This window comes from Panthera tigris, assembly GCF_018350195.1.
Source record: "Panthera tigris isolate Pti1 chromosome F3 unlocalized genomic scaffold, P.tigris_Pti1_mat1.1 chrF3_random_Un_scaffold_83, whole genome shotgun sequence".
In the NCBI taxonomy this organism is placed as follows: Eukaryota; Metazoa; Chordata; class Mammalia; order Carnivora; family Felidae; genus Panthera; species Panthera tigris.
Genome location: NW_024962189.1, coordinates 149,502 through 163,663, shown reverse-complemented (window position 1 = coordinate 163,663; position 14,162 = coordinate 149,502). Strand labels below are relative to the sequence as shown.

Below are 14,162 nucleotides of genomic sequence, written 5' to 3'. Positions count from 1 at the left end.
GGTCAGGGGGACACGGTCACACAGCAGACTTGAGCCTCGTCAAAGGAGGCAGAGCGCAGGAAGGCACAGACTCTGCAAAGGAAGATGCCTCATGTGGTGACCCCTTGGGGTCATGCTCATGGATGGAGTCAGTGTGCTGGGCACATGGCAGGGACCAGAGATCACCTGCTAAATGAGGAAGAAGTGAGTGAATGAGGGAGGTAATGAGAGAGGGAGTGAAGAAGTGAATGATGGAGGTCAAGTCCACACAGCAGGGGAATTTATTTGGGCTGAGGTCAGAGGGTGTAACAGCCTGGGCCCTAGAAGGTGGCACAGGGTGTGTCCTGCTCTCCTCCCATGGCTGGCCTTCCTTCATGTAGCACCTGCTGACATCCGGGATCATCTCCATCTCCTCAGACAATGCTGAATGTTCCCAGGAGGTGGGAACCAGGCAGAGACCTGAGCAGGGTCTTCCAGGAGTGCCCTGCCCTAGAGGATCATGTGGCAACCTGCCAGGTGGCTCTTTATGTCTTGTAGGCACGGGGCAATGATTCAACCTCATCTCTCAGAGTCCAACAGACAACCGATCAAGAAGGCCAAGTTATGTCCTACAGTCAGATGTGGACACTAAGGCTAATAGCACAGCCTGGGTTGACTAGTAAAACAAGCTATGTGAGCATCCCAGTACCCTTGACTTTCGATTGTCTTAACATCAGGCCTGTATCTCAGCATTCTGGAACTCAGATCCCACCTCCTGGAGCACCCCACCCTCCTGCCATGAGGCCCCTCTGAACTCAGGGGAGCAGAGCTGAGTCATCTGCCTGGGACCAGACATGGTGGCAGGAAAGGGAGGACCCTGGGCTCTGTAGGCTTTCCCAGTATGGGACCACCAGGGCTCTGTGGTCTCTCTTAATAACACATGACCTGGGCTCCCTGAACTCTCCTGGTACTGGACAGCTGCTCCCCTTCAGGTCAGGACGTCTCACTGTGGATCTCCTGGGACTTGGTTTCCTTATGTTGTCAACGGACCTGCTGCTCCCCAGATCATAAACCACCATCTGAGGGCGATCAGCACTGCCCCATAGGGTTTAATTTGCCTGAATTCCTTTCAGGAATGCCCCACATCTCTGACAACTGCTCCCCATGGAGGTCGCCTCCCCTTGGACCTGCATGTGTTTGCTCCTCATCCCAGGAACACATGGACTTTGGAGTATTTTGGGAACAGAGGCCTGGGAAATGTTTCTCTGGAGTTGGATTGTGAGTAACACTTTTCCCCTATGTGGTATAACTGTCCAGCTTTCTGCATTTCCTTCTTTATGCTTTCACCAAAGGGGCAACAACCATGTCTTCTCTGGCATCAGCGCTGTGGTGTCACAGAAGGAACAGGGGCCTCTACCCCAAAGTTATGACCAATTTTACCAAAGGGCCCTAATTTTTCACATCCAACTTTTAATCCTTTGGGGATTTCAATATCAAATGAGAAAAATTCTGTTTCAAATAAACACAAAATACAAAAATTAATCTGTCCCATCTTACAATGTGTAGGCAGACACAAAGTTATCTATTGTGAGGTTCCAGTTATAGGAAAAGATACAAAGATAGCTGAGAACTTCCCTCATCTGGGGAAGGAAACAGGCATTCAAGTCCTGGCAGCACAGAGAATTCCCTTCCAAATCAACAAAACCAGGTCAACACCATGACATGTCATAGCGAAACCGGAAAAGTACAAATATTAAGAGGGAATTCTGAAAGCAGCTAGGGACGAACGGGTCTTAATTGACAAGGGAAGACACATAAGGGTAGCAGCAGACCTATCTAATGAAACTTGGCAGGGCAGAAGGGAGGGGCAGGAAACAGTCAATGTGCTAAATGGGAACATATACAGCAAAGAATCCTTTCCCCAGCAAGGCTGTCATTTAGAATAGAAAGTGACAGAAAGGCTTTCCAAGACAAGCAAAACCTTACTGAATTCATGAACACTAAACCAGTCCTGCAGGAGATCCTAAGGGGCAACTCCTTGAGTGGAAAGCAGCAGAGACTACAAAGGACCAGAGGCCTCACCAAAAGCATGAAACCTTCAGATAACACAATGACACTAAATCCATATCTTTAACTAATCACTCTGAGTGTGAATAGATTCAATGCCCCAATCAAAAGACACAGGGAATCAGAATGGGTAAAACACAAAACAAAACCAAACAACAAGATCCATCTATATGCTGTCAACAAGACACTGATTTTAGACCCCAGGACACTTCCTGATTCAAAGTGAAGGTATGGGGAACCACCTATCATGCTACTAGAAGTCAAAAGAAAGCTGGAGTCGCCATACTTCCACCAGACACACTAGATTTTAAACCAAAGACTTTAGTAACAGATTCAGAAGGGCATTGGATCATAATTAAGGGGTCTATCCATCAAGAGGAGCTAACAATTGCAAATGTTTATGGCCCCAAAGTGAAACGCCCACATATATGAATCGATGAATCACAAACATGAATAAATGTATACATACAAATACCATGATTGTAGACGACTTTAAGACTCCTCTCATGGCCATAGGCGGATCATCAAGGCAGAAAATCAGTAAGGAAACACAGATCCAATGTATCATTGGACCAGATGTATTCATATATACATAGATATATATTGGCCTTAATATATACATTTATATACATGGATATCAGTACAGATATATTGAAATCTTTTCATTTCACAACAGTAGAATGCACATTCTTCTTAAGTGCACATAGAACATTCTCCAATATATATCACATCCTGGGTCACAAAACAGCCCTCCACAAATATAAAAGGACTGAGATCATACCATGCATATTTTCAGATCACAATGCTCAGACACTTGGAATCAACCACAAGAACAAAAATGGAAAGCCTCCAAATGCATGGAGGTTACAGAACTTCCTACTCAAGAAAGAATGGGTCCACCAGGCGATTATGGAAGAAATTAAAAACCATAAGGAAGTAAATGAAAATGAAAACATGCAATCCAAACCCTTTGGGATGCAGCAAAGGCAGTCCTTAGAGGAAAATACATTGCAATCCAGGCCTATCTCCAGAAGCAAGGATGGTCCCAAATACAGAAACTAACTTCTCTCCTAAACAAACTAGAAACACAGCAGCAAAGAAAGCCCAACGTCAGCAGAAGAAGAGAACCAAAAAAGAGTAGAGCAGAAATAAATCCTATAGAATCCAAAAACAAAGTTTCACACATCAGTGAATAAAAGAGATTTTTTTAAAAAATAAACAAAGTTGATAACACCCTAGCCACACTTCTCAAAAAGAAGAGAGGCCCAAACAGATAAAATCACAAATGAAAGACGAGAGATCACAACCAAAACCACAGAAATACAACAAGAATCCGAGGATACTATGAAAAAGTATATGCCAACAACATGGACAACCTGGAAGACATGGACAAATTCCTAGACACCCACACACTACCAAAAGCCAAACGGGAAGAAATAGAAAACGTGAAGAGACCCATAACCCGTGAAGACATTCAATCAGTTATTAAAAATCTCCCAACAAATAAGAGTCCTGGGCAGGATGGCTTCTCAGGGGAATACTACCAGACATTTGAAGCAGAGTTAATCCTTCTTCTTCTTCTTCTCAACAAGATACTAGCAAACGTAATGCAACGGTATATTAAGAGAATGATTCACCAGGATCAAGTGCGATTCATTCCTGGGCAGCAGGGCTGGTTCAATATTCACAAATCAATCAACATGACACATCCCATGAAGAGAAGAAAAGATAAGAACCATATGATCCTGTCAATAGATGCAGAAAAAGCATTTGACAAAATACAGCACCCTTTCTTAATACAACCCTCAAGAAAGTCAGATAGAAGGAATAGACTTTCAATCCCTAAAAGCCACATATGAATGGCCCACAGCTAATAGCCTCCTCCATGGAGAAACACTGAGAACTTTTCCCCTGAGATCAGGAACACGAAGGGATTTCTACTCTCACCACTGTTGTTTAATATGGTGTTGGAAATCCTAGCATTAGACATCACACAACAAAATGAAATAAAAGGCATCCAAGTTGGCAAAGAGGTCAAACTTTCACAGTTTGCAGACGACACGATACTCTATGTGGACATCCTGAAAGCCTCCACCAAAAAAACCTGCTAGAATGGATACATGCATTCAGCAAAGCTGCAGGATAAAAAATCAATGCACCCAAATAGGTTGCATGTCTATACACCAATCATGAAGCATTAGAAAAATATATCAAGGAATGGATCCCATTTACCATTGCACCAAACCATAAAATACCTAGCATTAAACCTAACCAAAGAGGTAAAAGATTTGTATGCTGAGAACTATAGACAATTTATGAAAGAAACTGAAGAACACACAAAGAACCCGGAAAATATTCCATGCTCATGGGTTGCAAGAACAATCATTGTTAAAATGTCAATACTACCCAAAGCAATCTGTACATTCAATGCAATCCCAATCAAAATAACAGCATCATTCTTCACAGAACTAGAGCAAACAATCCTAAACTGTGGAGAGAACCACAAAAGACCCAAAACAATCAAAGTAAGGTTGAAAAAGAAAACCAGAGTGGGGGAGGCATCACAATCCCGGACTTTAGCCTGTACTACAAAGGCGGACTCCTCAAGTGCACGGTATTAGCTCCAAACAAGCACAGAGGCCAATGGAATATAATGGAGAACCCAGAAATGGGCCCACAGATGTGAGGCCAACTAAGCCCCAACAAAGCAGGAAAGAGTAGCCAATGCAAAAAAGACAGTCTTTTTAGCTAATGGTGCTGGGAGAACTGGACAGCAACATGCACAAGAGTGAACCTGGACCACTTTCTTACAGCTTACACAAACATAAACTCCAATTCATGAAAAAGGTAACCGTGAGACAGGAAACCATCAAAATCCTAGAGGAGAAAACAGGCAACCACCTCTCTGACCTCGGCTGCAGCACTTACTTGACATGTCTCCAAAGGCAAGGGAAATAAAAGCAAAAGTGAACTTTTGGGACCTCATCAAGATACAAAGCTGCCACACAGCAAAGGCAACAATCAACAAACCTTAAAGGCAACCGACGGAATGGGAGAAGATATGTATTTGCAAATGGCATATCACATAAAGCGTTAGTATAAAAAAGTCTACAAAGAACTTGCCAAACTCAACACCCGAAAACCAAGTAAGCAAAGAAAGGGACAGAGGACGTGAATAGACACTTTTCCAAAGGAGACATCCAGATGGCCAACGGACACATGCAAAGATGCTCAACATCACGCATCATCCAGGATATACAAATCAATCCCCACTGGGATACCACCTCAATCGGTCAGAGTGTGGTGGTGACATTCACAACTCTGCAAATAACAGATGTTGGCAAGGATATGGCGAAATGGGAACCCTCTTGCACTGTTGGTGGCAATGTAACCTGGTGCAGCCGCTCTGGAAAACAGTGTGGAGGTTCCTCAAAAAATTAAAAATAGAATTACCCTACAACCCAGCAACAGCACTATTAGGCATTTATCCAAAGGATACAGGAGTGCTGATTTGTAGGGGCACATGTACCCCAGAGTTGATAGCAGTTCTATCAACAATCGCCAAATTATGGAAGGGGCCCAAATGTCCATCAACCGATGAATGGCTAAAGAAGAGGTGGTGGTCTATCTACAATGGAATAATACGACTCGGCCATGAAAAAAAATGGAATCTTGCCATTTGCAACACTGTGGAAGCAACTGGAAGGTATGATACTAAGTGAAATAAGTCAGTCAAGAGAATGATATCGTATGTTTTCACTCATATGTGGAATTTGAAAACTTCACACAAGACCATAGGGGAAGGGAAAGAAAAAATAGTTACAAATACCTAGAGGGAGGCAAACCATACGACACTCTTAAAAGACAGAGAACAAGCTGAGGGTTGATGGGGGTGGGGAGTTATAGGGGCGGGAAAAAGGGATGGTGGGCATTGAGGAGGGCACATGTTGGAATGAGCCCTGGGGTTATCCGGAAGTGATGAATCACGGGAATCTACTCCCGAAGCCAAGACTACACTGTACACACTATATATTACCTAACTGGACACTAAAGTGTAAAATAATAAAAATAAAGAATAAATAAAGAATAATAATGAAAACAGGGGAGGGGCGCCTGGATGGCTCAGTCAGTTAAGTCTCTGAATTTGGCTCACGTCATGAGCTCTTGGTTCATGAGTTCGAGCCCTGCATCAGGCTCTCTGCTGTCAGCACAGAGCCTGCTTTGGATCCTCTGTGCCCCTCTCCCTACCCCTCCCCTTCTCCCTCACGTTCTCTCCTCAAAAATAAACAAACACTAAAAATATTTTTAAAGAGTAAAAATAATACAATCACAAAAGCAAGGGGATAAAAAACATGAGATTCAAGATTTCAACTCTATATTTCAACGTTAGTTTAAGGATGTAAAATATGCTTTTACTAATATAGACAAATATTCATTTCTGTAATGAATGGCATTAAGAGTCATAAAATGTTTTAACTGTGAAACACTAATTCAGGATTTTATAAGAATACTGCTTTTTAAAAATTAATCTTGGGACACCTGGGTGTCTCAGTCAGTTGAGCATCCAACTCTTAGTTTCAGCTCGAGTCATGATCCCAAGGACGTGGGATCAAGCCCTGAGTCAGGTCCACACGAAGCATGGAGTCGGCTTGCGATTCATATGCTCCCTCACTCTCTCTCAAGAATCAAAAAAAATAGTAAAACAAATAAAAAAATTAATCTTAAGGGGCAAGATTTAAAGTATAGAAGAGAAATACAGGATTACAGAATTTTGAGCCATTTTCCAGAACTACCATGAAGTCTAATATAAATATAAAAACCGATTTAAAATTTCATATAGTTTTATTATTCCACTGGGAACAGCATATGAAGAGCTCTAATTTCCTATCTACACCATATTGGAAGGTAGTTAAGGACCCGAGAAGGAATCTAGCATTAAGCAACTAATATGTTTATGATCATCCAATTTGAAGATTTTAAAATCTTCAAGTACATGTGTGATTATCAAGCAGGACTGAACATTCCCAGGCGGAAAGAAGAAAGGGACTAAAAAAAAAAAAAATCAACTCAGCAGTCTTTCTCAGTTTTACACATGAAAGAATTTACATGCTAAATTGAACAACTATGAATACTAAAGTTTCCCCTGAATAACATAAAATGTATCTTGGGGTGCCTGGGGGACTCAGTCGGCTAAGCATCCGACTTCGGCTCAGGTCTTGATGTCATGGTTCCTGAGCTCGAGCCCCGCGTGTCAGGCTCTGTGCTGACAGCTCAGAGCCTGAAGCCTGCATCAGATTCTGTGTCTCCCTCTCTCTCTGCCCTTCCCCCACTCATGCTCCATCTCTCTCAAAAATATTGTTTTAAAAATGTATCTATTGTAGGAAATCTTCAAAAAAGTAAAAATCATCTCCTATAAAGAATTTTGAATACTCTCTTGGAAACCTTTCCTGCCTTATGATTCTGTCATGACAAAGAGTTCATATTAGACAAAAATTTATACATGTTGAGTTCATTCATTTGGTATGTGTGCATGTGTCTATTCTATTCAGATACTATTAAAAAAAGAATGGCACCTGGGTGGCTCAGCTGGTTAAGCGTCCAACTTAATTTTGGCTCAGGTTATTCAAGCTGTGTGTCAGGTTTGACACCAGCAGCACAGAGCCTGCTTAGGATTCTCTCTCTCTCTCTCTCTCTCTCTCTCCGTCTCAATCTCTCTCTCTCAAAATATATAAACAGTTGAAAACTTAAAATTAAAAAAAGATAATTCAGAATGCAGAAAACATATTTTATATATTTTTTTTCTTTCAGAGTGTGGCACCTTAAGTGGCACCTGGGTGTCTCAGGCAGTTAAGCATCTTGATTTGGGCTCAGGTCATCATCTCGCAAACCAGTTTGTGAGTCTGAAATATGTGTCGAGCTCTGTGCTGACAATGAAGAGCCTGTTTGGGATTCTCTCTGTCTCTCCCCTCTCTCCCTGTCCCTACCCTGCTTGCTCTCTCAAAATAAATAAATAAGCTAAAAAACAACAACAACAACAACAAAAACAAATTCAGTGTTGCAGCTTCAAATTTAGTTTTTCATTTCACAGATAAAGAACCTTATTTACATCACCAGAAATTTTACTTAATGAAAAGAATAAATGTTTATTTCCTCTCTTTCTACTCAAAAAGACCTAAAATATACCAAGATTATACCACACAGTAAGTTACCTTAGAAACCCCAAAAAGACAATAGCCAAAAAGTGAAAATTCGCAATCAACCTGGTATGGCCTGAAACAGATTTCACTTTGCATTCCTTAGAAACAGGTTTTGCTAAACTAAATCTAGGATATCACCCTTATTAAACTGAAACGTAAGGGCAAAAATTTCTTCCAGTTCTTCACAGACATCAGCTGTAAGTCATTCAGAAGAGTCTAAGCATTTTTTTTTTGTTACCTGGCTTTTTTTTTCTTAACTTGCACTTAAAATATTTTCTCCCACATTTTATAATTTAAAGAGCATCTGCTCTGCCTTAATCCCACTATTGCTGCTGTGATTTTATGATACTTTCTCTCAACTCTTCATACTTTAAGTTCCTCTCGCCCCTCTAAAATGAATTCTTCCCCTTCACCCCCTCCTCATCTTCATATGCATCGAGCTATTCTTTCCAGCTGCTTTCTCCTTCTTTGCTTCCATAAAGGCATACCCGAGAATTGTCTACTCCCACCAAACTTTATAAATTTCAATCCTGTACCTTCCTCTCTGTTATCATTACACTGATTTCTATTATGATCTTGAGGACTTCCGTTTCTTCCTAAGATTCTTTTCATCATTATAAGGAGCAAGAGGATGGTATGGGGTGGGGGCAGTATAAAACAAAACAACTTACCTTTGCAAGACCAAGGACAGCTAACGTCTTGAGAGAAGGTTTCAGAAGAGATTTAGATGATGGTAAAATAGGAAGACAATCACCATAAACTCTGGCTGGTGGTTTGGAAAGAGTTTCAGCCACATCTTAATTTTCAGAATCAGGATTGTTGTCCTCAGGTTCCGCCTTCTGGTTTCACAGTGCCACGTTTTGCCCTCACTTAGTAGAAAACAAAGTAAAGAGGACATGAAAATATCTGTAACTTCAAATAAATGAATAACACAAGAATGGACAAGAATTAGTGAATAATACAAGTCTCCCAATAGCTTAATGTTTTTCATAAATTGCCAAGAAGAAAGCAGTAGCTTTGCTACGCGTGGTTTCGGGACATTCTAGAATAAAATTAATAGCTTTAAGGATTACAAGAATCCAATTCAATAAAATCATTGTAATATTCACCATTACAAAATGAGCACCATTACACAAGGAACACAGGTTTTGGAATCATTCAAATGTAGATTCACATCTCAGTTATGCCGTTTAATACTTATTACCAGTCTCCATTTTCTCATGTGGTGAGGATTACAAGATATCTCATAGGTAGTCTCAAAATGTTACTCGCCGTACCTGTAACTGATTAATATTGGGTAAATGCTTTACCGAAGTAACCTCAGATAAATATTGAACCCTAGGTACTTGAAAGCATGTTGAAAATACTAACACTAAGAAATTTAAATATGTTATCTTGTGAAGTGTTTGCATGATTTATACTGGCATGAACTATCTCTTGTAAGAGAAAATATTCAAACTTACTCTTCAGTGGTATCGTATGTTGGTAAGTTGGAATTGCAAATAGTTTAAGTGGCTTCTGTTTCTCAAAACACTAAAGACAAATATGACTGTTAAATGTAGCTCCTTATAGGACCCCTGTGTGGCTCAGTCAGTTAGGTGACCCACTTTTGATTGCAGCTCAGGTCACGAACTCACGGTTAGTGGGGTTCAAGCCACACATCAGGCTCTGTGCTGACAGTGCAGAACCTGCTTGAGATTCCCTCCTTCCCTCTCTGTTTGCCCCTCCATACTAGCACTTGATAATTCTCTCTCTCTCTCCCTCCCTTTCCAGGAGAAATACAAACATTACGAAAACATTTAGCTCAGATCCTTCCAAGAAAGAGGAAAAAAGAATAATAAACCTTGTGGGGCAATGAGTCATGGATGAAAACCACACACAGACAATAGAATTCCATAACAAATATGTTGACAATGGATTTGACAGAAAGTGATGTACTAAAAGAACAGACACTATAGAAATGTTTTCTGCAAGGAAATATTATTATAGGGGTAAACCATGAAAAAAAAGCATGGTGGGGGGAACACGTAGGTGGCTCAGTCAGTTCAGCGTCCAACTTCAGCTCATGAGTCATGATCTCAAGGTTTGTGGGTTTGAGCCCCATATTGAGCTCTGTGTTGACAGCTGGGAGCCTGGAGCCTGCTTTGGATTCTGTGTCTCCCTCTGTCTCTGCCCCTACCATGCTTGCACTCTGTCTCTCTCTCTCGCTCCAAAATAAATAAACTTTAAAAACATCAAAAATACCTTTAAAAGCATGGGGGGAGAAGAGGAAAAAAGGAAAAAAAAAATAAGACATGACCAATCAATCAAGCATGAGCTTAGGACAAGGAAGAAAAGGTGAAATGTGAGCAAAATAAGGTACGTGGAAACAACATACACTTTTTAATGGGTACATAAGTAGGATTGGGAATATACTATGAACAATAGTCTCTTTTAAACCTTTTAAAGATATATATAAAATCTATACGTGAAACAGAGGCTTCAATTCACAGTATATCCCTAATAATACTGACTTTTATCACTCTACAGTTATCTGGTTATAAACACTGTAATAAAGAATTTAAGTTTTTTCACTATAAAAAATGTTCAATTACTGGCATCTATCACTTCCGAAAAGCTATAAATTATTACTAGACTAACAAAAGAACAGAAAAAGAGAGGTTCCTAACACATCAACTTTCACTATGGAAAAAGAATTGGGAATGAGAATTCTAGGACGAAATGTGAACCATCAAAGGATGCATGTAATGGGACACAGATGGGGTTACACAAACAAAGGGTGAGGACTTTTTCTCTGCAATTCTAAGCTCACAATGGGAGGATACTAAAAATAAACTGTAACCTTCTTTCTTATGTAACTCCTGATTTCCTCAGTAGAATTCATTTGCGTTTATATGTATTAAACGCTAAAACGGAATATAAACTGAAGCCTTACTTTTTAAATTCAAATATTTAATTGTGATATATCATGCGTATTTCGTTACTTTTCAAATTCCATTCTATGGAATTCCATTTCCCTATTCATTTATTCACATTCGAAAACTATGACATTGCTCCTTCCAAGCAAGACTTTATTCAGGAGCTCCAGAAGTCAAACAAGTATGTTTCCTAACCTCCAGTAGCTTATAATGATTTAGGGGTTTGAAATGAATATTTAAATAAATATCAGATGTCTGAAACTTTAAATTTTATAATCTGACACAAGGACCAAGAGGACATATTTTTCAAAGTTAGAATATGGAAGACTTCTGAAATTAGAAATTTAACAACTTGGCTATGAAGAGCCTCTGCTCATAGAGCTACTCTTTTCAGAAACACATATTCTTCAGGGAGATTCACAATTTTAACTTACTCTTCCTGGAGTTATTTCAAAACTACAGGGAAACACCTTTGTGAGGTAAATATTGAGAAATAATGTAAACATCTAAATTTCTACATTTTCTAATATGATTTTAGTCTAAATGTAGAACAAAGGATAGAGCCAAAGGAAAATCCTGTATCTCACCAAAATAAAACTTGCCCGGGGCGGGGGGCAACCTACAATAGATACTTGGACCCAATCACGTTTCATTTAGGCATGAGTATTATCAGTCATGTTAATATCACAGTAAGAATCCTTATCCTTAACCAAATGACATATTTCCTCCATTATGGGAAAGCTTTTCCCAATATAATTTGACGGTCATTATATATTTTCCAGCCCATTCTTTTATCAGCCTCCACCTCTAGGATTTACCAAAGTAAAACAAAACAAAAGAAAACAAAACATTCAAAGCGTCATGTATCTGTAAAGTGGTTTGATCTTGCTAACTTTCCATTACACACATAAAATGATGATACACAGGCTCGTCTTAAATTTTCAGAGTAAATAAGGGAGAAAACTCAATTCAGAGCAGGAAAGTGAGTTTCACAGGAGGGTACTTTACCTTGGTACCAAAATCTAAGTCTTGGCTAGCTGATGTAGACCATGAATCATCAGGACCAGGTTTGTCGGAAAGCCTTTAGAGCAAAAATACACAACAAAAACATGTTCATTTATTTAAAACAAAATTTCAAAAATTAAATGAAAGTTCAGCTGTTTATTAAACGAAGTTTCTTGGTATAATTAAAAGTTGGCCTCTGATTTTTTCATTAAGTTTTATTTTCATTCCAGTAATAGTAACATCCAGGGTTATATTAGCTTATTAATATAGTGATTCACCAACTACATACTCACCCCGGGCTCATCATGACAAGGGCACTCCTTCATCTCCATCACCTCTTTCACCCCTCCCACCACTCACCTCCTCTCTGGGAACCATCTGTTTGTTCTCTGCAGTTAAGAGCCTATTTCTTGGTTTGTCTCTCCCTTTTTTTTTCTCTTTGCTCAATTGTTGTTTCTTAAGTGCTACATGAATAAAATCATATGGTATTTCTCTTTCCCTGAATTTGCTTACCATACTACTCTCGGGCTCCATCCAGGTCATTGCAAATGGCAAGATTTCATTGTTTCATGGTTGAGTAATATTCCAGTGTGTGTGTGTGTGTGTGTGTGTGTGTGTGTATGGATTACATATACACACACATACATACATATAGGACTTCTTCTTCGTTCACTCATTTGTCAGTGGACGCTTGCACTGGCTATTGGAAATAATGCTGCAATAAACACAGGTGTGCATGTGTCCCATGGATTTTGTGTTTTTGTATTCCCCTTGGTAGTATCCAGTAGTGCATTTACGGGATCATAGGAGAGTTCTGTTTTTAATTTTTTGAGGAACCTCCATACTGTTTTCCACAGGGGCCGCACCCATTTGCATTTCCACCAATGGTGCAAGAGGTTTCCTTTGTCTCCACATCCTCGCAAACACTTGCTTCTTGTGTCTTGGAGTGTAGCCATTCTGACAGTTGTGACGTGGTATCTCGTTGTAGTTTTGGGGAGCATCTTTACATGTGTGTGTTGACCATCTGTATGTTGTCTTTGGAAAAGTGTCTGGTTATGTCCACTGCTCATTTTTAAACTGGGCTTTTTTGGCGGGGGGGGGATGTTGACTTGTATCAATTTTTTATACATTGTGGATACTAACCCTTTACTGGATTTGCAAAACATTTCCAAAATTGTTCTCCTATCCCAGAGCTTGCTTTTAGTTTTGACGGTTGCCTTCACTGTGCAAAAGCTTTATAGGTTAATGTAGTCCCCATAGTTTCTTCTTGCTTTATTTCCCTTGGCTCAGGAGACATAACTAGTAAAATGTTGCTACAGCCAAAGTCAGAGAAATGACGGCCTGTGCTCTCTTCAAGGATTTTTTATGGTTTAAGGTCTCACACTTAGGTCTTTAATTCATTTTGAGTTTATTTCTGTGTATGGTAAAGAAATTGGTCCAGGTTCATTATTTGGCATATGGGTTGTCCGGTTTTTCCAACACCATTTGGTGAAGAGACTGCCTTTTCCCCACTGGATAGTCTTTCTTGTTTGTGGAAGATGAACTGACCATACAGTGGTGGATTTATTTCTGGGTTTTCCGTTCTATTCCATTGAGCTATGTGGCTATTTTTTACGCCAGTACCCACCATACTGTTTGAATTACTACAGCTTTGAAAAAAACTTGAAATCTGAGATTGCGATACCTCCAGGTTTCCTCTTTTTCAATATTGCTTTGGCCACTCAAGGTCTTTTGTGGTTCTATACAACGTTTAGGGTTGTTTGTCTACCTCTGTGGCAAATGCTGTTGGTATGTTGACAGGGATTGCATTACATCTGTAGATGGCTTTGGGTAGTGTAGAGACTTTAAAAATATGTATTCTTCCCATCTATGAGCATCGTATGTCTTTCTCTTTCTGTCACCTTCAATTTCTTTCATAAGTGTTTTACGGTTTTCAGAGCATAGGTATTTCAACATTTGGACCCTGTTAAAGAAATTGTGGTTTATATACACAATGGAGTACTATTTGGCAATGAGA

The 14,162-nt window shown here is 39.8% G+C and overlaps 1 protein-coding gene across 3 annotated transcripts in view; it reads right to left on the bottom strand.

The window, feature by feature from the left end:
* Positions 1-15: 15 nt before the first annotated feature.
* The window catches only part of LOC107180711 (ankyrin repeat domain-containing protein 18B-like), a 35,026-nt gene continuing 20,879 nt past the window's right edge, over positions 16-14,162 (bottom strand). For 2 of the 3 annotated variants that reach the window (XR_006214386.1, XR_006214388.1), the window contains 3 exons: positions 12,149-12,221; positions 8,894-9,091; positions 6,650-6,702 (listed from right to left, as the gene is read on the bottom strand). The gene's annotated coding sequence lies outside the window, so the exon portion shown is untranslated. Of the gene's footprint in view, positions 166-6,649; positions 6,703-8,893; positions 9,092-12,148; positions 12,222-14,162 lie in introns of those variants that run through there. The other variant, XR_006214387.1, reaches the window with a different exon arrangement.